Below are 24,125 nucleotides of genomic sequence, written 5' to 3' on the forward strand. Positions count from 1 at the left end.
TATGCGTTATTTAATTTGAATTTTTTTTTTCATTTCAAAAATGACCAGAAATAATGTTACTGGGTCAGTCACAAATATAGCTTCTTTATTTCTTCTGAAACTTTACTCATACACAGCTACTCAGTCTCATAACATTTAGTAAACTTATTTTTTACTAAATGAAATTAGTAAATGAGGAAAACCGAAAAAAATAGTAATAGCCTGAAATGAAATTACATGGTTTGGATCAGTGTTGTTTTTTTAATAGTATAGTGAAGGCTCTCATCTTCAAGGTCATCTTAGAAACGTAGGTTTTATATCAAGAAAGTTATGTCCAGAATGTCAATTATCTTTACAGAACTTAATAATAATACATATATCTCTGTCAAAATAAGGCCATTTCCTAGAACTAAGTTTTCTAAAATTTTACTAGGGTAAAATTCATATATTGCATTCTCTTTTAAATAAAGTTTAATATTGTGAAGTGACTTTTTACAAATTAAAAGCTATATAAGAAATCTAGAAAAATGAAAATAGGTTTTTAAGAACTCACAATTTAACCAAAAATATTTTTAGAGACTAGAAGACTCCTAACTGGAGCTTGGGTAAAGTGTGAGGAGAGAGAAGAATGAAAAGAAGATGGTTTATTATGGGTATTGAGGTACAGTTGGATAGTAGAAATAACTTCTAATGTTCTACACCACAGCAGAATCAGAATTGACAAAAATTACATATTTTAAAATAGCTAATATAGAGGTGTGATGGCTAATTTTGGCTGTTGACATTTCGGGGAAAAAAGGAACCTCAATAGAGAAACTGCGTCCATTAGACTGGGCTGTGGCTGTACCTGTGGGTCACTTTAATTGACACAGGAGAGCCTTACCTACTGTGGGCAGGTAGCATGCACTGTATAAGGCAGCTGAGCAAGCCAGGGGAAATAAACCACTATTGTGCTTTCTTTCCTCCACAGTTCCTGCCCTGACTTCCCTCAATAATCGACTGTAACCTGTACATCAGATAAACCCTTTCTTCATCAAGCTTGTTTGGTCAGTGTTTTATCATGGTAACAGAGAAGCAAGCTGGAGCAGAATCGTTACAGGAAAGTGGGGTATTGTAATGAACCTGACCATGTTGTTTTGGGGGAGGACTGGAGCTCATTTGGAAGCTTTTGGCTAGAAAAATCACTGAGCGCTCAGAGCTTAATGAACTGTTGCTGGAGCTTAGAGATGAGAATGTGGATAGAAATGCAGATGAAGACCCGGCTTGTGAAGTTTCAGAGGAAGTCCGAGTCTCTCAAAGACTCTACAGCTGTTCCTGTGACATTTTAATTAAGAATCTATCTACGTAAAATCTTTGCTTTACTGGGACAATCAATGCTGGTTAGCTAGTACTGAAAAATAAGTTATGATCAGTAAGAGATCAGCACTACTGAGGTGAAATCTGGGTAGTAGTTCTTCAGGGTCAGCACACAGTTGGGGGTGGGGTTAGAAACTATCTCAAGGTGAAAGCGGAACTTGGCAATGTGTAAGTCTTCCATATGGTACTGGTTTTGAAGGCATGAAGATATCACAGAGACCATCTAAGGCCTGGCACTATATGGAAAGGTCAAAGGGTCCCTGAAGAGAGGCAGGAGAGGCTATGGGTTAAAGTTCAGCCTCAGCAGCTGTAGCAAATCCAGGACTGAAAGAGTCATGGACAACAGCTGTGGTTTGACCCTCTAGAAAGCCAAGAGAGGTCACTGCAGTGGAGATTCTAGTATATTAGAGACACCAGGACCACAAGATGACTACCAAGGACGGTGTCAGGTGCAAATGAACATGGTCTGACACAAGGAGACAAGCTGCATGGGCTGCAAATGGTGGCATTATCCAAGCCCTTTACAGCCCAGAATATCATGAGTGAATGAATCCCAGATGTTATGAGAAGACATAGAGCTTTTGTTGGACTTTGGTTTTGTTTTATTTCATTATAGCTGTGCTCAGGTTCTTCTTTCCTCTTAAAATAAACTACATTATTTATTTCAGATTTTACAGGAACCCACTGTTAAAGAGACTCTGAACTTTTAAAGAAAATCTGGACTTTAAAAAGTGTTGAAAATTTAAAGACAGAGACTTTTAAAAGCTGGATTGTGTTTTATATTGTGATATTAATATTAGAACTAGCTACAGAAAGCAAGGAAAAGAAAGGTTTTTGTGTGTCAAGTTGACAAGGGGTTAAACTTGTGATGGCCAATCTTGGTTGCTAGCCTGATATGCCTAAGAAAGACCCGCAACTAAGGAGCTGCCTCCCTTAGACGACCAATGATCATGAACTGTATTAGAAAGGTACTGCACCAGCCAGGGAAAATAACCCTCTAAGTTTTCCTCCATGGTTCTTGCCTCTGCTCCCTCCTGAATTTAATGCTCTGATTTCCTCAATGATCGACTGTGATTGGAATGTGTAAGTCATATAAATCCTTTTTTTTCCCTCAAGTTGGTTTTGGTCCACATTTTATAACAGTATCAAACAGCAAACCAATACAAGACATTCTGAATGTCTCAATACCCAAAAAAAAAACCAAAAAACAAAAAACCCAAAAACAAAAAAACTTAAGGTAGTAGAGATATGCCAATTACCCTGATCCAATCATACTGTATTCTACATACACAATTACTGTCAATTAAGACACATAAATTTATAAACAATCTTTAAATAAACTTTTATCCTTTTTCATAAAATTGTTGCACTTAATAATTGTTTTATCTGACTGATCCTATCTTTAAAACACATATAACTTAGCAGTTTCTGATACCTTTACTAAAATAACCCAGATTCTATTCATAATCATGTTTGGTAAACGATTCTACTTTCATTTCCTTGCATAATTTCTGCTTCCTTTCTCTGGTCTGTTAATATCAAAGCAGCCAGGTTCTTGTTAAAATACAACCCAGAGCCTTCTGTTCAGAACTTTCCAGTACTTCTAAAAGGAAGAGCCAAGTCCTTAACGTTCTCTGCCTTCTACAGTGTTCTCCTATCTCTGAGCTACTCTAATAACACTTTCCCAAATTCTCATTCTGCTTCAGTCACACTGATGCACACACACACAACATGCTTAGCACATGCCTGCCTTTGCACTTGCACTAGTATTTCCAAAACTACTATATAACATAATTATTGTATGTCATTAACTCTACCCTTCTCCCATTTCACTCCAGATTTAACTAAAGAGCCTAAAAGGCACAAATCTACGTTCACTGCACTAGTATAGCCCACAAGTCTAAAAGTACTCACACAACAGATTCACAGATCTTAATAGTTAGATGAAAACTTTTCAAAAAATGAAGGAATTTGAAACAAATGATGATGCATAATAGTGTACTTGGCCAGAATAAGCATATAGTTTTAGAATACTTAAAGCTAATTTTAAAAAGAGAGACAGGGGCTAGAGAGATGGCTCAGCAGTTAAGAATACTTGCTGCTCTTGTAGAGGACCTGGGTTCCACTGCCAGTATCCACATGGCAGCTCACAAGCACCCAGCACTCCAGTTGCAGGAGTCCCGACATCCTCTCCTCCTTCCTCCACAGGCACTGCAGGCACATGATGCACATTTGTGCACACAGGCAAAGCACTCACACACATAAAATGAAAGCTAAATTTAAAAATCTAAAAATAAGAAATATAATCCTGAATATAACTAATTTTAAATAAGTCTTTTTAAAAGTCACAGTATTTATTATAAGAAATTACATTTCTAAGATCTGATTATACAGAAATAACTTTATAATTACTTAATAATTCAATTTTAAATATCCCAATGTAACTAACAGTCACAAAGAGAGACCTAACACAAAGATCATCTTGTGTTCCATAAGCTAAGGCAAACTTGTCCAGAAAAACTTTAAAAAAAAGTTCATACTAAAAAATTAGTGTAAACTTGATACATTTACTTCTATTAAAGTTGCTGGTTCTTATTGACAAATTTATCAATGTTGCAAAATGTTGCAAAAATAAGTAAGATACCTAAGTAATTCAACAATATAGTACTCTAATAAAAAAACACTCATGTATTATTATATTTTACCTTTGAAGCAAGATTTCTGCCACAAAAGCACAACTTTAGATGTAATGTAGCTGGGAGAAGTCAACTCAATGAACTGGTCTTTAGATAAGACTACACGCAAATGAGTGAAAAGAACCTTTCAAAGCTTTCAACAAGTATGTAGTGACGAACCTGCAAATCACGGAACTTCCTGTTTCTACCCAATCTCCAGGATCAGTATATATAACTCTAAAACCATCTTAAAATCCTGAAGTCACAATTGCTGGCACAATTAACAGAAATCCATATACTGCTATAAGCCTCTAAAATCTAATGTATTCTAATCTAAAATGTCCAGCATCTTTCTAAGGCCTATAGTCCGATCACAAACATATACTATGGTTTCCTAAGCGCTACTCAACACAAGTAATTCTACTTTTATCCATTTCTATCTTTTGACATTTCCAATTACTGTTTGGGGAGGGAAGGAGGTTTCACTGATGAAAGCAACTGTAAACCAGGTAAACTAATCCCAGACAAAGTAACTGCAGACCTTATTACTTAATCTACGTCTTTCTCTGATAACATGTTTTCCTTTGCCTTTATAAGGAAGTTATTCCAAATCTATACTAGTCTAATTCCTTATTCTATAGTGGAAATAAAAGCATGCAAGGCCATCACATTTTTATCAATCTCAGAGAACAATCTGTACTGCCTTATGTTTAGCCTCTATCTGCTTAAGCTTATGCCAGAGACTGTGACGGTCCAAAGGCACTATAAGAAAGCCTACTAAAGCCAGTACTATGAATATGCTCACCCCTCTTTGAAACACTAAAAGTGAGAGAAGGGAATTGTTCTACTCTCTGTATTTGTAATGCCTCACAGAAGAGGACCCATCATTTGAATTATGTGAATGATTGTAAGCAAGGCTCCTCAATGTTTTAGACTTACATTCATTGTGTATGTGTGTGGGCATATAAGCTATTGGTGTTGTGTATAGATCAGAGTCAGTTCTCTCCTTCCACATGGGTCCTGGGGATCAAACTCAGATTGCCAGGTTTAAAAACAAGCACCTTTATAAACACTAAGGCATCTCCAGTGGTCGTAGGTTTCATAGTTTTCTTAAAAGATGGGAATACTTGATGATGGGAATAGTAGCAAAGCCAAATAATCACAGGAAGGGGTATAGAATTTAAAAACATAGGACATTTTTTAAAAGGTGTCAAGAGGCTAAAAGACATTTTCCGCACTATATAGAATCTTGCTGTTCAAGGTGACCCAGTGTCTATAACTCCATTATTTGGGAAGCTGAAGCAGAAGGCACATCTAGTCTTGTCTACATTGTAAGTTTTAGAACAGCCTGGACTAAAAGAGCCTGCCTCAGTAAGTCTAATAAACAAGCACAGTAATATGTACCTGTAATCACAACACAATCACCGAAAGCAAAGGCAGGAGGATCAGAAATTCAAGGTCATCCATGGCTAACTAGTAACTTGGAAGCCAGCCTGGGATACATAAAACTTTGTCTTAAAAATAAAAAAACAAAAACAAAAACCACCAGCAACAACCACCCTCCATCTTTATAGTATTATAGTTAAGGAGATAAAAGCAATCTGATATATATATCAAGGAGTTGAAAATGCAGTATGAATTCAAATAAATGAAAGATCAGTTATAAGCTATTATAATAAGCCAAGGTTTGGGGAATATTTTTCCATAACTGGTTAGGCACTAAATAGGTTTTGCATACTGTCTAGTGTCTGTCCTACTACTTGATTTGAGAACAAAATGATCTTGATATAATAAAACTTCACACACAGATGCAGAATTGTACATAATTTTAATATACTTTATTATTATTTTGACAGCTATTTCACAATGTAAAAAGGCATTATAGAGAAATAAATAGGCCAGATTTGACCCAAAGGCCAAAGTTTACAAACCTTAGATGAATTTTTTATTTGTATTTTACGTGTTTAAGTATTTTGCCTGTATGTATACACATGCACCACATGTGTACCCAGTGCATAAAGAAGCCAAAAGAGGGTGCCAGGCCAACTGTAAGCAGTTACGTGTGTGATGGGAATCAAACCTGGGTCCTCTGCAAGAATAGCCAGAACTCTTAGCTACTGAGCCACTTCTCTAACCCTGAGATGAAGAATTTTTGTGAACAGAAAAGATTTAAATAGTAAGATTTGATGGGGTTTGATTTTCAAAGAGAAGTATTTCAGATGTGTGATTAATGTAGAGTGAACTGAGCACAGCAACCATACAGGAAAGTAGAGAAATATGGTTTGATAGACAATACACTTAAAATATATCCTTAAAAGGGGCAAACAGGAGGTACACCTTGTAAAAGGAAACAGAAGAGTCTAAAAGTAGAATACAAGACTGAATCTGATGGGTTACCAAGCCCACAAAATAGATACATACTGCATACTTTAGCACCTGAACAATCTCAGCAGAATTGAAAAGAACAATGCTAGACAGAGAACCTCGTGACTGGCACTAGACACATGAAGTAAATGAGTCAATGTTTCTCAATGAAACGCTAATCAGTTTCAGCAACAGATGGTGATAACACCTGAGTTTCAGGTGTCGTCTCCAAAGCCACGGAACTTGGTAATGAATTGAGGGAAGGGCAAGATGACTAACAAGACCATAAAAGTTCAGAAAATTCTAAGACCATCTGGGTACTCCTAGAAATATCTGACGAATCCCATACATCATCAGTCATTTCCTTAAACAGTCAACAGCCAAAGAAGTGTCACCTTGGCTTTGTAAAGGCAAACATAGAAATAACAAGCAAAGAATATTTAGTCAGTAAGGTGTATAACCAACAAGAAAAAAAAATGGACCAACTATACCAAACTGAAAGCCAAGAACTGTGGTCCATCTCCCCAGTGCTATTTGATGTCAAATTCAGTGAGAATAAATGGTTTATTTCTCCATGACCTCTTTATTACTCTTATGCTTGCATTTTCTCCCAATATTTTAATTTTCTCATGATGCTCTTAAGCTTTCACCTTGCATTATTCTCTTCTCATCTGCCAATCTGGCCTGCTTTTCCTGCATTCTTTTGGTCTAGTCATTACTACTTCAATTTCCCCCCCTCACTATCCTAACTATATACTACTTTCAGATAGCATCTCTTTTGTAGAAATTTCTTTATTACATTGTATGCAGTTTTTTAAGTCTTACTTATTTGATGTGTATGAATCGCCCACTAAGGCCATCAAAGGTCATTTCATTAGATTCCCCTGGAACTGGAGGTACAGATAGTTGCTAGCTACCATACGAATGCTGGGACTAGAATCTGGATCCTCCAGAAGAGCAGCAAGTGCTCTTACTGCTGAGCCCAATCTCCAACCCTTTATAGCAAATTTTAAATTAGTAATGTACTATCCTGTTGTCAAACTCACCTGTTCTGTATTGGACTCACATTTAACTATTTTTATATTGTTCCATGTCTCAAATTCTTTCTCTCACACAAAACTGTAAGTTCTGGGGTGGAGACAGACTCAGCAGTTAAGAAGCAGGTACTGACTGCTCTTGCAGAGGCCGAAGCTCACCAATAATCTAGCTCCAGGAGAGCTGATGCCCTCTTCTGGCCTCCAAGAGCATCTGCATGCACATGTGCATATACAAATCAACAGGTGGGAGAGGGGACTTCAAAATTAAAAATAAATAAACTCTAAGGAGTTAAGACTATACTCCAAACACACTTACTTTCTTGTATTGCTCACAGTGCCAGAGGCTCAATAAATGTGCTAAGGTTTAACAAGATTAATTTGAAGTTATGAAAAAAAGCAAATGTTTGACAGTAACTCTGTATGATAAAAAAAAAGCTTGAGAAAAACCTAAGTGACAAATTTTACCCATGTTTTAACCATGAAATAAAAGTTACATATAACTTTTCCTAATACTTCTAGTTCTAAGGGTAAGATAAAAGTTATTATTTTACTGAACAGCCTTGTGGAGAGTCAGCTTCCAGTACACGGAGAGGGTAAAAAGAACTCAAAAATGTTTTCTTCTGTGAAGAATTCCCGAAGAGACAACGAGGGAAAGAGTTGTTCTCTTTTCTATACCTTGGGTACTTTATCTACTTAGTCCTTTACAGTTATTACTTCTTAACGAAAGTCTGAACTACCCTAACCTCTAGCTCATCACTTTATCCCCATGGCACGTTAAGTGCTAAATATAAATAATCAAATTAATAAACAACAAATCAGAGGTTTTAACACTTAATGTAAACTAACTTTCATGTGTTAAATACAGAAAATGCCTTAGTTTGGGAGGGAGACTTGTCAGAGGAAGTCTCAAGGCATCCAGGGGAAGGTATGAAACTCAAAGAACGTATTTCAAATTCTTATGTCTGGTTTTGAAAAATTCTTTAACCTTTCATTCTAGTTTGTTTGCAGTTCTAGGGAAGGTACCAAGGGCGGTGTACATACTTGCTGTATAAGTGCTCTACACCAACCCAACACACTAATATTGTCCCCCAGTTTGATAAAATCAACAAAGCCTTGCTCATTACACAAACTACCAAATGGATGACATATGACTTTATTAAAATTTCTTCACTATTCTTTTAGACACATTTCTTTCTTGTACTTAAAGAATATTACAAACACGAAACAACACTATACAATGCTTCTTGAGTCAATTAATCACAGTGCCTTCTTGATTTGCAAAGAAAAAACTATATATCCAAATAAACAATTGGAAAAGTTTAGTATAGTATTCATGAAACACACTTTTGTTCAATTAACAAAAAGTTAACTCCTAAGGTAGAGTAAGAGTGACTGCCTAGTATGTTCAAGGGCTTGGGTTCAATTCCCAGCTGTGCGTATGTGTGTGTGTGTGGGAGGGGAGGAACCTAAGTTGAATCATATCCAATATCACCCAAAAAGGAAACACAGCATTTCATAGAAAACCTTAACTTTCAACGTGAAAATTATTGTCAAAAAAAAAAAATGTGTGTTACACCTATCATTCTAAAAAAGGAGATGGGTCTCCAAAACAGTCAAGGTAAAAAACCATGTAAGAAAACTAAGATATTGCGATACTGAACTGATTTTCACAGGGGCTGGAGATGTAGCTCTGTGTTCAAGGTCCTGGTTTCAAAGTCTAACAGCGTAAGAAGAAAATATCTAACTGCCAAAATAGTTTAAATATACATAATTGTGTGGCAGTATTTTTCTATCCACATGTAACCAAGCCCACTCCTGACGCTCTTAATAATGAATATACAAAGAATGGTAAAGGCATGCTGACCTGGATTAAAGAATGTAGCCTAAAGAGGACAACCAAATCAATAGTTATCTAATTACCAATACTATTGGATTCTGCTTTAAGTCAATCAGATCAATTTCTTGAAGCTAAAAAGCACATAGATCTCTAGCCTTTCAATCCACAATTTATAGAAACTTCTCTAATGCCTTAACAGATTTTTGTGACCCACACTTAGAACTTCCTTCCTCTGCTCTACCTTTTATAGACTGGACAAATATGGATCAATTACAAAAGATAAAAGAGCACAAAATGAGAAATTTAAAATTAAAGCAAAATTTCTCTGGAAGCTGCAGGTTCCCTATAATATTAATCCCAGTATATAAAAATACTGGAAAGGGAGTACCATGCAGCAAAACTGGAACAGTAAAACATTTCCGAACTCATTTTACTGAAGTCTGTATTGAAACCAAAATATTTTTCGGGAACAGTTCCATCTGGATGCAATGGTTTCCGGAAGAATCGTTTTAAATGGAGATTGAGAGAACTCGTCCATGGGTCTCCTCGATGCAGGCAAATATCTCCTAACATTCTGTTCAAACTGGGTGTGGGTTTTAGATTTAAGCAGACTGGACAATGACCGCCCCCCAACACCTGCACAAGGGCAACAAGCACAAAGACCAACCGAGGGGCACTCCACTGCCTCACACCTGAACATCTGGGAAAGTGCCCTTGCTTTCCACCTTCACAAAAGAAAAAGGAGACTGATAACAATTAAGTTTAGAAAGGCTTGCAAAAATCCTCTCGTCTCACTATTTTGGTTTTGACTTAGTATATTTCACTTCTCTTTTACTAAGCGCTGGCCCAAACTGGATTTCCATCATATGGGAAAAGTATGTACGCGTCTCCCCTGCAACTTTCTCGGCATTTTATCAGCCGCCCTAGTAGTTCGCCCTTACTTTCCAGCACCCTTCAGCCTCGGCTCCACACACAGTTTGCACCTCACTTGCATTTCCAATAACGCTGGAGAGGGAGGGAGGGTGTGAGCGGGTGTATTTCTGAGTGGATAAGTGCACGCGCGCTCCCGAGCCGCTCCCCGCCCCCACCCCGATACTTTTCTTTGCTGGGAACCGAGGGAAATTTTTTAGAGGTTATTCCCGCGAAGAGAAACTCGGGATCACAAGCCCCAGCCCAGGAGCGGCCAAAACGACGGGGAAGGAGTCCTGTGTTTGGGTGGCGCAGTGCAACTTCTCATTCCCCAGCCCGAGCCTTAGGAGCCGGGAATGTGGTCGAGGACCTAGGGAGGAGCCGAGCAGATAAGGAGGAAAAAAGTGAAAGGGCCGATCCGGGGTGCAGGCAGGCAGGCGGTTAAGTTTGCAGGGCGAGATCGGGTTTCCGCGGCTCGGCGCCCCCCGCGCTCCCCCGCCTTCCCAGGTGGAACTCGTTAACCGCAGCCGCCCAGCCAGCCGACCCCGCCACCTTCCTTCCCCGCGCCCCCTCTGGGCCCCCGGACAAGTGAAGGTGGCGCGGGGCGCGGACGCCTGGCGGGGCCGGCGCGAGCTCGGCGAGCAGCAGCAGCAGCAGCAGGCCTCCGCCGACCCCGGCCCGGTCACCTGTGGAGAAAGCGGCCCCTCTCCGGCCTCTCTGCCCTTCAGCCGCCCGGCTCCCCCCCGCCGCCGCCCGGCCGGCGAGGACCCAGCCGCCCGGCCCCAGCCCCTTGAACTGGTTACAACCGGCGGCGGCGGCGGGCGGGCGAGCGAGGGTCCCCGGCGGCAGGGGAGCGGCAGGCCCCGCGCAGACGGCTCTCCAGGTCCTACCTAACAACGCCGGTCTCCTCCGTCGCCTCCTCAACGGCAGCGGCCCCGGCGGTGGCGGCGGCAGCGACATTCCTGGGGAGCGCTCCCGCCGCCGCCGCCTCCTCCACTCTCGGCTCGCCTCTCGCTGCCCGCGCGCTCCCCCCGCCCTCGCCGACACACACGCCCCGAAAGCCCGAGCCCCGCGGCTCGCGCTGCCTGGTAACCCGCCCGCCCTCCCGCCGGCGGCGGCGGCGGCAGCAGCGGTGGCGGTGGCGGCCCCGACCCTCCCCCCTTCCCCCGCGCCCGCCGTCGCGCTGGGCTCAGTAATGGCGGCCACTCGGGCTCCTCGCGCTGACGGATCTCTCCCTCTCTCCCCGAACTTTACCTCAGCATCTCTCCCGGGCGCGCACCGCCGGAACGCACGCACGCACGCGCACGCGCGCGGCCGCGGAGCCACACACACCCGGCCGGGGGCGGCGCGGGCAGCACGGGGGCGCGCCTGCGTGCCCGCGCCCGCCCCAGAATCCCCCAACCCCCCTCCCCCCAGCCCCGCGGCGCTCACCTCGGGACGCCTCCCGAACCGCGTTCCCGCTTCGGCCCCGCCCCTGCCCTCGTCTCCCGGGAACCGGGAAGGCGCGAGCCTCCGCGCCGGGAGGGAGGGTGAGAGGGGAGGGGAGGGAGGGAGGGGGCGCGCGCGAGAGCCAGCGAGAGAGCGCGCCGGGCCGCGTCCCCGCTCGGGCCCCCGCTCCCCATTGGCTTCCGCCCCTCCCCCCCGTCTCCGCCTCCGCCATCCATTGGTTCCCGCTCCTACTCCCTTCCTTCTCACCTTTTCCCTGCTACCCATTGGCGTGAGCGGCTCTCCTCCGCTCTCCCCTTTCTCCGCGTTCTGCTCCTCCTCCGTCCCATCCTCCACGCTTTAGGCGCCGCCGCACGCCTTGCGTGGTGGCCGAGCCTCCCCTGCCCTCTCCCCAGCCTCCGTTCCGGTGTTTGGCGGTAACTCGGAGTCCTGCAAAGGAACTTGAATGTTGTGTGAGCCCTTGCGAGGCACGGCACGGGCGCCGAGCGCTCCTCGATTAAATCCCTCCGAGCCCTAGGGTCAAGGTCTCTGAGCACTGAGGAATGCAAAGGGGAAAGAATGTACCGGAGCTCCGAGCTCCGCTGCAGGGACTTGTCTCCGTGTGTGTGTCCCACTCTCAGCCAGAAGCCAGAGCTAGACGGAGGCGAGAGGAGTCCTCTCTCCTTGGGCACGACACAGAGACACAGGCCCTTGATCCTGGCCGTTCTTAGGGAAGTTGAGCGACACGCCAAGATTTTGGTGGTTTAGGGTGGTCCCAAGGGCCCTAGCTCACAATCAGCTCAACTTCAGAAACTCTCTGCCTCCTGGCTTTCATGATAGTGCTTTAAAATGTATTCAACCTTTTTTTCGAGACTTCTAGAAATATCACAAGTTTGGGAGTACGTTCAGCTTTCCATGTATTTTTCTTCTGTGCATAGAAAGTAGAGAGTATGAGCGATAGGAACCATGGCCTTTATAATAAGCTCTGAAGAAACTGTGGCTTTCCCAAGGTCACCCCAATTTTATCCGGAAATGTTACAAGAGCTGCCAGGAGATAAAAGAATGAGGGAAAAACACAAATCTGCTCCAATTCATTGGTTCTTGTAAAGGAATTTGAGGGAGAATTTCTCTTTGGGGGAAGATTTGTTTGCTGCACTGGAAACAGTTTATCATCAGTAAACGTCTGAAGATGATCTAAAATCCGAGTTCCTCTCAGGCTCCATAGGGTCTGAAACTAGCCAATGTTGCTTTTTACTGTTAAAATGGCGTCACTGCTACCATCCAGAAGTATAGTTACACACTGTCGGGAAAGAAAACAAAAACTGCCTGTTAGTGCAAATTGGTTTAGAAGATATTTGTCCCTGTATCTGTCACAATATTCTGACAAAAGAGCCGTCTGTTCCTTCCTTCATGTCCCCGCACTGTCCATATTCCTCAAAGGTAAACTTAAAATAGTTTAAGAGCAGAAAAGCTATTCCTAATTTCTCGGTAATTTTGCTCCTTTTAAAAAGGCTTGACTAAAATCTGACTCCAACCCTTGCTGCATCCGAATGTTACTAAGAACAGAAGAGGAGGTTGTGTGTGCGGATGCTTACAAACTAAGGGGAGGACGGCCAAAGAGCATCTTCTGCCACCGACCCCGACAGCGATGGAGTAACAGAGAAGGGGGGGGAGAACACTTGGGAGATGAGGCCCTAATCCCTTATATAGGCTTGAACTTAATGTGTTTTGTGTATTTCTTATTTTTATACAAAAAGCCCATAAACAGTGCTTGGAGGCAACTAAAAAAAGATAACCTGAATAAGATATTAGTACTATAGGGTACCCATAATAGGACAATTTTGGAATTACTTTCTAAACAACCAGAAAAATCTCTAACCATGGGCATTTATCAACATATCTGCAGTCAAATAAATCAGGGCTCATAAAGGAAACATTAGCATAAAAAGGTGTAATTTTCAGCTGTAGGACATGATACTAGGGGCAAAAAGGACTTGAAATCTCATTTCTCTTAGTAAAGAACCCCCCCCAATTTGGTTTTCAAGCAATAATTTTCATAGCTGGCATTTTTTGTCCTGCACCATCCATCTTGACTTATGCACATCCAAGACTTGACTCATTACTATTCATAAACTACTTACTAATTACAGAAGTCTCCACTGCTGTTGTCCCCATGTCACTGTTTCTCTCTGAGAAATGGAGCGTGGTCTTCTGTTGCTTCAGAAATCTGAAAACGGGGATTAGAGGCCAAAGTTCTGGGACTGATAATGTCTATATTAGGTAAGGGGCATTAAAGGGTGTATGTATAATCCTGAGCTTTGAAACACTCACCCTCCCCACCCAAAAGAGACTATGTTCAGAAAAATGAGGAAATGGTTCTTTAAACTCATTCGGGGTGCTATGGGGGAGCCGGAACAAATAGCACCCAACTTTCTTGCCTCTTTACTCCTTATCTGGAATTAAATGTAAGCACTTCTTCTGGTGTACTGGATAATTAAAATCACCCAGAGCTTTGTTCTTCTTTTACTTTGGGACAAAGAAAAAGGCAGAATAACATCCCAGTCAGGCATTTTAGGGTTTTAATTTAAATATTCATCTGTACAAATTACTATCTCTTCAACTTATCCTAACAGAATATTAATATACATTGTCGTTTTTGAACCAAAGGGTAAGGCAGTCATAAAAACGTTACCATAATTCCACCTCTGTTGGAAATGCATGAACTCTGTCCTCACAGGAACTTACCCTATAGGAGCAGTTACACCCCCTGCTGGAAGTCTTTGATCATAACAGCATTGTCTTTGGTAGCCTCAACCAAGAACACACAAAAGTCAAAGGTAGGACTTTGCCTAGCTGACACAGAGTTTCCAGAGAAGAGCCTATCTCGGAATGTTGTCTTGATTACAGACAAAATACACAGAGATGGAGAATAAGGATAGCAATGACTGCACCAAAAGCACATGTAAGCCTATTGTCTCCTTTCCTATGGCATTTCTCAGCTTGTGCCCAACCCTCCTGCCTATCCCCTTCTCCTCACTAGCACCCTCTGCCTCGGACAGTTAAGACTGGTGACGTGGGAATGGCATGGCAAGATGGGGCTTTCCTCCTGCAGGTGGGCAACCGATGGCATATAAACAGCCCCTGCAGCCATCTGCTGAGTGGAGAGGCACGGGGCTTCCCTTGTATTTGTTTTACTGCTACCAACGATAGTTTCAACATGAAGACAAGAGTGTTAATTACGTCTTGGCTGTTAACGTAGGAAATATTTTGACAAGAGTTAAGGTAATCACAAGTATGGGGATGGAGCAGAAGGAAACTACTGCATTGACCTTTCTGGCTTTTTGTTCCACCGAACCTTGTTCTGTTGACTCTCCAGAACCATATTTTCAGGCTGAAATCCCAAAGATGGTATCAGAATCTAGCTTCAAAATGTCATGTTCCTGACACTCTAGTCCTAGGACATAACTGAGATTGTCAAAGTTAGCACTCTACTATAGAACAATCACTATTTATAATGAATATTTGTAATGTATACTTCTCTTAAAGTAATAATAATTCACTCAGGTCCCACCAGCACAAATACTTTAATTAGACAAAATAAAAAGGTCTTCAAGCTATTTCCCCTGACAAAGGGAGTATTGTTAGGCCATCTGGACCCTCCATTGCGTTTTTATAAAAGATCGCAGCTTGAATTTAATCAACCCCAATAAGGTTAACCCTATAAAGCTGAAAAATAATTGAAAAGGTGACTAAGTGACAGATTCAGATTCTCTCTCTTAGACTGTCTCTTCTGTCATTCCCAAATCCTGTAAGCGAGAAGCAGAAAGCTGTATTGTGACTGTCTGGTCACTGTACATTATTATAATTTCTGAGAATTCTCTCATCCTTAGTGTAGACTAAAGTTAGATTGTGAGCTCTTCTGGGTGGGAATTATGAGTGCGTATCTGGCTCCATACAATGATAAAATATGTGGTTATTGGTTCAAAGCTTAGTAAATATTTGCTAATATGAAACACTCTAGGTTTTATGGATTCCTGGGATTTATTACTAACAGAAGGATTTCTATTATGTTTTGAAGTACCAGCTGAGATAATTACTTTAAGGGGGAAAAAAGCATAAACGTTGATTTAGTTGTCCTTCCCAATGTACAGCCCACGCTTTTCCATATCATATCTCTCTGGTAGGTGAGATGAGACATCTGCAACAAATAACTATGGATCTGAAACATCAGGGAACGTCCTAAAGAATTGGTGCAGCATCAGAGCTTCCTCTAATCAACAATAAGATAGCTAATCACTCTGCAATTAAGGCTCTATCAGTTTTCCTTACTATAAACTACAGTAGATGGTAAATATTTGCTTTGCCTGTCCATACCTATGCATTTTGTCAAGGAAAAAAGAAAACCAAAAATATTATGATTCTTCTAGCTCAACTATTATATATTTATAAATACTCTTTTGAGACAATTTCATTATGTCTCATCCATGTTTAGCCCTGAATGCTTCTTCCTCCTTAGTACTTTTAGACAGTAAGGAATATTAATCAAATTCTTTCCATAATCAGGCTTTCTCTTCCTCCTCAGCACAACCCCGGACAGGCAGGTCGATGTCACTTACTTGGTTTCTCACCCTTGTTTGTAGTGATTCAATAGGAATGGCTATTAGAGGGTTGCTTTTTAGTTTTCCCATAAAAGTATTTACATTATCAATCCTGAGATTTTTATTAACATGACAAAATAAAAGTGATAAAGTATAAAATAAATGTGAAACATTTCATGTGCTCCTTAAATAAAATAAGTCAAATTCTTCCAAGATTGAATTTAAATGGAGTTCAGTGTCCTTGTCATCATCTTCTTCATCTTCCCTGCCGTGCTGAGGATGGAATCCAAAGACTCACAACCCTAGGCAAGTGCACTATCATTTATCCACACACCTAGCTCTGTAAGCAAATATTTAAAGTTATATTTTAGAATTATCTATTCACTAAGAAAAACACCAGTGTTTTATGCAGAGTGAAGTCTCACTAAAAAGCAATAACACCATAATAGTTTGTGGAGAAAGAAAATGTTCACAAACAAGATGGCAACATTATTGCTCAATATGTTACTATTTAATCTGCACTGTGGAATGGTAGTTTCCTTCTTTCCTTCACTTGTCTTGTCTTTCTATGCCTTTAGTCACCTGCTAGGTGTTCTTTCCACTTTCTGTCTTCTAGCTTTTCGCTTTCCCATCTCTCTCTTTGTCTCTTACAGGCTGGCCACTTTGGGCATTGTCTGGTTCTGTTTATGGTAACTTCTGACAAAAGGAAACAGCGGTAATAAGTACATTATTGCCACACGGTGATTCTAGGTAACATTGCTTTGATGGCTTTTTAAAGTTTCCGTGGAATGAACTATGACTGAAGAACATACTTGTATTTGAGGACTCAACTTTTAAATTCTGAAGTCTACCAGTCAGTAGTATCAGCCAACGCAGAAGATGTCATTGAATTGGTAGAGCCCTTGTCTAGTATGCAAGAGGTTCATTCCCTAACCCCACATAAGCCAATGTGGCAATCTGTGTCTGTGATCCCAGCACCTGGGAGGCACAGACAAGTGGATCAGGAGTTCAACATTATCCTCAGGTACACGGTGAGTTTAAGGCCAGTCTGGGCCACATGACACCCTGTTTCAAACATAGCATTACCCATACTGGAGACGGCCTCATCAAACATCTAATAGGTATTTGTAAAAGTAGCATTTTCACAAATGCTGACAAAGCAAGCAGATACTTCCAGGAATTCCCATCTCTCTCTTTTGGAATGAAAGGTTCACTATAGAATATATTTCATTTAGATGGTCTCCATGTAGGCTTGTCACACACGGCTTACTTTTGCATGCCACCATCCCAGGTCAATAAGGGCTGCTTCTGTAAGCGGAGGCTATTGTTCTGCAGCTCTTCTCTGCCTCTGCATGCTCCTGAACGCAGCACCAGTTTAAGGAAAGGAAGACGAGGGCTGGAAAGATGGTTCAGCTGTTAAAGGCTAGGCTCACAACCAAAAATATAAGAAAAAGAAGATGAGCCGGGCAGTGGTAGCGTACGCCTTTAATCCCAGCACTCGGGAGCCTGAGGCAGGCAGATCTCTGTGAGTTCGAGGCCTGGTATAAGAATTAGTTCCAGGACAGGCTTCAAAGCTACAGAAACCCTGTCTTGAAAAGCAAAACAAACAAAAAAAAAAAGAAGGAAGGAAGGAAGGAAGAAAGGAAGGAAGGAAAGGAAAGGAAAGGAAAGAAAGAAAGAAAGAAAGAAAGAAAGAAAGAAAGAAAGAAAGATCTTACTACAGTGCAAAGGAATTATACAAATCTGTCATGAAAGACTACTGAACTGGGAAAGCAGAAGACCTCAGATAAAAAAGTCGAATTTTATCTCAAGCTATGTTTGCTGTTAGGATCTTCAGAGGTCTTTGGAAGCAATCTTTTCTCCACTCTGGTGTTATTTGGTGAAGTTGTCTTGTGCAGTGAACCCACAGACCAGGCTTCAATTCTTCCTGGTTTACTATGAATGTGACTCTCAGCCACACCCCGCCACACCCGGGACAAAGCTGTGGCTCCTGGCTTTGGCTTCCCTTTCAGTTTTGTTCTTAGTACACTCCCTCTCCACAAAGATAAAGAACTAACCAAAAGAAACAAATTATAACAGCAGTGACACACCCGACCTTCCACTTCCTCCCCTTCACTCCAGGTGAACGGATTCTCAGTCAACCTCAGTTCTAAAAGACATGAGGTGGCTTCTGGAATCACAGTACTCGGGAGGGTAAGGAGTGAGTGCTACACATTCAAAGTCAGTCTGCACCACTGAGTGAGTGCCAGGCCACCCTGAAATCCAGGGTGGAACCCTATCTCAAAACACAACCCAAGCAGCTGGGTGGTGGTGGCACGCACCTTTAATCCCAGCACTCGGGAGACAGAGGTAGGCTCTGTGAGTTCGAGGTTAACCTGGTCCACAAGAGCTAGTTCCAGGACAGGTCCCAAAGAAACCCTCTCTTAGGAAAACACACACACACACACACACACACACAAGCAAATCATAACCAACCCCTGTTCCTAAACTCCATGTCTTTAGGTTTGGATTTCTAGACCTTTCTGAACAAACTTTGCCTATTCATGTTGTAAGATCTACTGATTTGTACCTTCTTTTCCCCAAAATTACCTTTTATTTTCTAAGATCATGGGTCTTCAAACTTCCCAAATTCATTCATTACTCTGCCTCCAAGCAGTATAGCTGAGTAGCCCATTCTGGGTCCCAATAACCACATTAGTAAACTATTCAAGCTACATGGTTTCCATTTTTGCCCATTTATGATAAGTTTCATTTCCATCCTTACGTCTAGATAACCACGTGTTGTAAGGAGGGCCACTTGTTCGTTTCCATCTGCTCATCCCCAAAATAATCACAAAAGCTATATCGCAGCATATCACAGCATACAGAGAAAAAGCCCACATCAACCACTAATGTACTTTCCCCCAGATAGTTCCTTATTCTGGACATGTCATGTAAGCAGCATAAAACCATATGTGATCTTAAGGACTTGTCTCCTACTTAGCTTGATACTTTTGAGATTCATGCATGTTTTTAGCATGCTTCAGTAGTTCCTTCCCATTACTGAGTAGCATTCCACCGTGTGACCAAACTCCAGTCTCTCTGTTCACTCGCCAGCTAACTAATATTCAAATAGTTTCCATCATTTGCCCTCTGTGGGCAATAGCACTAAAGAATGATAACATACAAATATGTGTATGGATATACATTTTAATTTCTCTTAAATGGGCAGAGTTGATAGGTTTTTATGGTAAGCCTTTATGTTTAACCTTACAAGAAAATCTCAAACATATTCTAAAGGATTATTTTATACTTCAACCCACAATGTGTGAACGTTATAGCTGTTCCCCACACTGGTCAACACTTGTGATTATACACCTATAGGCCTTTATTAAAGACTTTCTAATAGGTGCAAAGTCGTATTTCATTACTGTTTGACCCTGAATGTCTATTGATAAGTAAATGATGCAGAGTATCTTTTAATGTGTTTATTAGTCACTGGTATCTCTCTCTTTAATGCATTTCTTCCGTATTTTGCCCATTTTTAAACCGGCTTGTTGTTTGATCATTGAGGTGGAACCTCTTTAGAGCTTACACTGTCTGTCATGCTGACTCTTCGAAGCAAAGCCTTAAAAGTTTGTTTAATACAGTGATAAAGTTAGGTTTCCATTTTCCCGGTAACGCTTGCTACAGTTCACTCCCATGTATAAGCGTCCAGTGCTTTTCTTCTAAGCAACATTCTAAACTTGCAAAAGACGGAACATCGCTGAGTGATGCCTCTGTCTCTAGGGCACCCTTAGAGTTAGTCTTCCTCAACAGGGCTTGGTTAGCCAGACTTTCTTCTGTTACTCTTCCTTGCTCGAATAGTATAGCTGTGTGTTACTCATTCTGTTTGGCTCTTTGTTTATCTGTTTGTAGGAATAGTAATAGTCATTCTATCAGAGAGTCTCAAGGAAGGACTAACATATGTGAACATGCATCTGCGTCCACTTATTCTTGGGAGCCTCATCACAATATCATAGCTGTGAGCAGGGCTTCTGAGGCATGGGGTCAGAAACAAGTGGACTGCAGCCAATCTCGTTGGTACCCGATTCACAGCCAGTGCCTTCGAAAGGTGCTGAGCTCTTGTAAGCCAAGCACACTTTTCGAGTGGTTCAGTGTGATCTTTTCAGTTGCTAAAGCTATACCTTTGAATATTTTACAGAACAAGGCAACGTCTTGGCTCCAAAGAAACCACATGCCACCGTGGTTTAGAGATGAGAAAGAAAATAGGTTACTGCAGTTTGGCTATTCACTTCTGATTTCCTGTGTGTACATCTTCAGTATGGCCTGCGGGTTCGTGTTATTTTGGTACACATCCCAAGTGTCATACCAATTCTGATAAAGGAGTTCTGGTTTTGACAGTGTTCTGTGGATCTGCCTTGCAATGGGACGGGCTGCTGACAGTTCTTGTAACTTGCATAAGGGTAAAACTCCTAACTCTCCCGATCATCTCATCAGTCAACTCTTAAAGCAAAATCATCCCCATAATAGAAATTTGCAAAAGTATTCTCAACAGTTGTTTCAGCATAGAACCCAGCCTCTTTTTTTGTTTGTTTGTTTTGTTTTGTTTCGTTTTTCGAGACAGGGTTTCTCTGTAGCTTTGAAGCCTGTCCTGGAACTAGCTCTTGTAAACCAGGCTGGCCTCAAACTCACAGAGATCCGCCTGCCTCTGCCTCCCGAGTGCTGGGAATAAAGGCGTGCGCTACCACCACCCAGCAGAACCCAACTTCTTAAGCTACAGGGAGGGTCCAACCCCAAATGAAGTCATGAAACTTAATGTCAGGGTCATGAAACTGTTGCAGCCATGCAAAAGTGTCTGAATATACAATGACCAAAAAGTTAATTCAAGCATCCACTGAAGCTGTTTGTGGCAGCGCTCCCCCATGCAGAATCACATGACTTCATTGCAGTCCAGGTCCTAACACAACTTGTCACCTCACAAGGCACATGTTCTCGTGCCAAACAATGCCTCCACTCAACCTCCAGACCACAGCATGACATGAATGGCCATGTTTTCACTGCATGCAACAAAGTATTTTGCTTTTATAGAAACATAATAATTTCATTACAGGAAACGACTTATAATGTTTTCCAACCCTCATTCTTCAGCAGGTGAATATCAAATCAGTTTATCTTTGGATTATCTTGTGTTATGCTTAATTTAAAAATTGCTGTTGGTGTTCCACGAAAAGATCATTAAATTAATCTTTGGCTTGCGAGTAGGGACAGAATCTCCAACCATTCCTGAAGTGACCCTAAACATTTTACACTGTGTAATTATGCAATGCAGAATTCTTGGCATTGATTATTATAAAATCAAAATATCGATCAACTTTAAATAGCATTGAAGATATTCTGTGTCTTGAAGAATTGAATATTCAGTCAAGACTTAATTAAGCTGGCAGACCCAGCTCATTAGCATACACATTTGTTTACCCTTAATGAATGATAAAATTATATGTATATCAAGGAACTATAAAATACATTTCTTTATGATTTACAAATATATGTTTGACTCACATACCTATTTTATAAACCTGTATATATTCTAGCTGTGTGAAATTTTCCCTGGCAAAGGGGGTTGTAAATCAAAGCAGGTCCTGAAGTCTCAGCTCTGAATAGTGTACTGTCGCAGGGAATACACTGTAACTTATGAAAAGGAAGTGTCCTCATTTGAAAATGTAAAGAATACACAATGCGCAAACACGTCACGAATAGTGACAATCTAGAGATCCAGAACGCCTCCTCATCTCCTTGTTATTTCTACCAAATTGACCCAACTCTTATTTAAGTTCCTCTGTTCTGGAGTTTTTGTTTTGTTTTGCTAGAGATGTTTATTTTATGTGTATGAGAGTGTTTTGCCTGCATGGCTGTGCACCATGTGTGTGCCTGATGCCCACAGAGGTCAGAAGAGGGTATCAGAGACCCTGGATCTTAACTAGAGTTAAAGATGGTTGTGAGCCATTATGTGGGTGCTGGGAATGGAACACAGGTCCTCTGCAAGAGGAACAGCTGCTTTAACCTCTGAGCCATCTCTCCATCCCTGTGGTTTATTGTTTTTGTTTACTTTGGTTGAGAACTCTGGGTTCTCACATTTTTATTTTTGTTTGTTTGTTTGCCATGAGACAGGTTACTTACCATCCTGTTTGCCTTGAGACAGGCAGGCTACCGTTCCATAGCTGAGGGTAACCTGAAACGCAAGTTCTTCCTGCTTGGGCTGCTGAGTGTTGGAACTGCAGGCTGCATCAATGCCCAGCAGGTTGGAGCTCTGACTACTGAAAAGTGAAATGTATTACTTCTCTAGGTTAATAAGTTCTAGTTAATCTTTAATTACTGAAATAATGCTCTACTTAGGGTTTTGTATAATCCGAAAATTCAATTATGACTTTAAATTTGTATAAAATTTACATAAAAAATAAAAATATGAATAAGTAAATAACCTGAAAGAAAATAAATGAAACCATTAACGGTGGCGATGTCTGGCTCTAAAATGATGTACTCACCTTTTGTATCTTACACATACATATCACATATCTTTAAACTTCTTAGACTTGAGAAAACAGGAGCTATTTTGTAACACTGCACATGCTAATCATATCTGCCTCTTTTCAACATCCTTTATTGTATTTATTGAGACATTATATCATCACAAGTTTTGAGTCTTGCGTAAACTTTTTCTTTGAAGCACTATTCTGAGTCATCTTCTCCTTGAAGAACTACCACTCCATACTGCCTGCCAGCCTGTGATAGGAAAAAGGAGAGGCACGATTCCTGCCTGCACGTTCCTTTTCTTGTTTTAGGACTAGTAAGATGGAGAGCTATAGATTGTGGCTTTTGGTGAGGAACAAATAGATTTCAATTTCTGTCACACTATAATGGTTTCATCATTTATGATTTCTCGTTTTAAACACAACGAGCATAGCAAGATCTCTTGGAGAACAAAAAATGTGAGGGTTGGTAATTTCTCCTCCGTCAAACTGACCACTGATGCGCTCACATAGCTCCACGCTGAGGGCGCTTTCAGAGCCCATGGCTCGAATGCCAAGGCCCTCTGAAGGAACCCTGTTGTTTCCTCTTCTATTGTCAGAGTCGTAGTCCCGTGGTTTTGATTTTTGGCAGTGTTCAAGTTAGGGCCATGCCACCAAGAGGCATGGAGGCCACTCTGAGGCTGTCTGGTCTTGTTTTAACTGGCGTATGACTGTTTTTATTTGGGTTTTTGTGGAATTTGGAAGCCTGCAACTCATCCAGAATAAGGGCATTCCACAGATTCCATTTCCTGACAGCCACCCCTCTTTCATAGACTGTTTCAGTTTCCTTCAGGGCGGGCCAGGGAAAGTGATGGGGGGAGGAGTCTCAAGATAAGCAGGACACAGAACTCTCACCCAGCCAGTCCTTCTGGGTATGTGAGCAATATCAGCCACAGAGTTACAGCGGTAAGGAGAATAGAAATCATAGTCTATTTAAACAGCTAAAATGTCAGGTCTATTAAAGGAACTCACATGTATAAATGCCCAGAATTGAAAAATGACATTTATCCATGTACTAGATGATCTAATACAAATAACATTCACACTTCTTCAGCGACATATGCTGTCTCACATTGTTTAAATAAAAACCAGGTTTTGTGCGTGGTCAAATTTTTTAGCCTAAAAGTGTTGACTTTTTTTTTTCCTTTAAAGCAAAAAATTTATTTGGAACCCAAATACTGTTGTTGTTACAGCTTTAATTTCTTGAAACGGTCTTATGTAGTCCAGGCTGTGCTCCAACTTGCTAGTAATTTAGGACTACTCAGAGTACTGATCCTCCGCCTGCATCTGGTGAATGCTGGGATTAACAGGCTTGTGCCACCAGGCCCAATGGAACAGAAACACCAGCAAAGAGAAATAGAGAGATACGTTTTCCACATATTGGCGCTCTCTCTCTC

General features: G+C 41.4%; 1 protein-coding gene and 1 long non-coding RNA gene across 5 annotated transcripts in view; both read right to left on the minus strand.

Moving 5' to 3' along the window:
* Arhgap5 (Rho GTPase activating protein 5) overlaps positions 1 to 11,747 on the minus strand; it is a 66,634-nt gene extending 54,887 nt beyond the window's left edge. The window contains exon 1 of one of the 4 annotated variants that reach the window (XM_075948131.1): positions 11,589 to 11,747. The gene's annotated coding sequence lies outside the window, so the exon portion shown is untranslated. Of the gene's footprint in view, positions 1 to 11,047; positions 11,197 to 11,411; positions 11,502 to 11,588 lie in introns of those variants that run through there. The other 3 variants (XM_075948130.1, XM_075948132.1, XM_075948133.1) reach the window with 3 other exon arrangements.
* An 889-nt stretch (positions 11,748 to 12,636) lies between these two features.
* The window catches only part of LOC142835124 (uncharacterized), a 101,275-nt gene continuing 89,786 nt past the window's right edge, over positions 12,637 to 24,125 (minus strand). Inside the window, exons 3-4 of the long non-coding RNA XR_012907750.1 lie at positions 22,340 to 22,476; positions 12,637 to 12,882 (exon numbers count right to left, since the gene is read on the minus strand). This is a non-coding gene — a long non-coding RNA (uncharacterized LOC142835124). The remainder of the gene's footprint in view (positions 12,883 to 22,339; positions 22,477 to 24,125) is intronic.

The sequence above is a fragment of the Microtus pennsylvanicus genome, chromosome 14 (genome assembly GCF_037038515.1).
Source record: "Microtus pennsylvanicus isolate mMicPen1 chromosome 14, mMicPen1.hap1, whole genome shotgun sequence".
NCBI lineage: Eukaryota > Metazoa > Chordata > Mammalia > Rodentia > Cricetidae > Microtus > Microtus pennsylvanicus.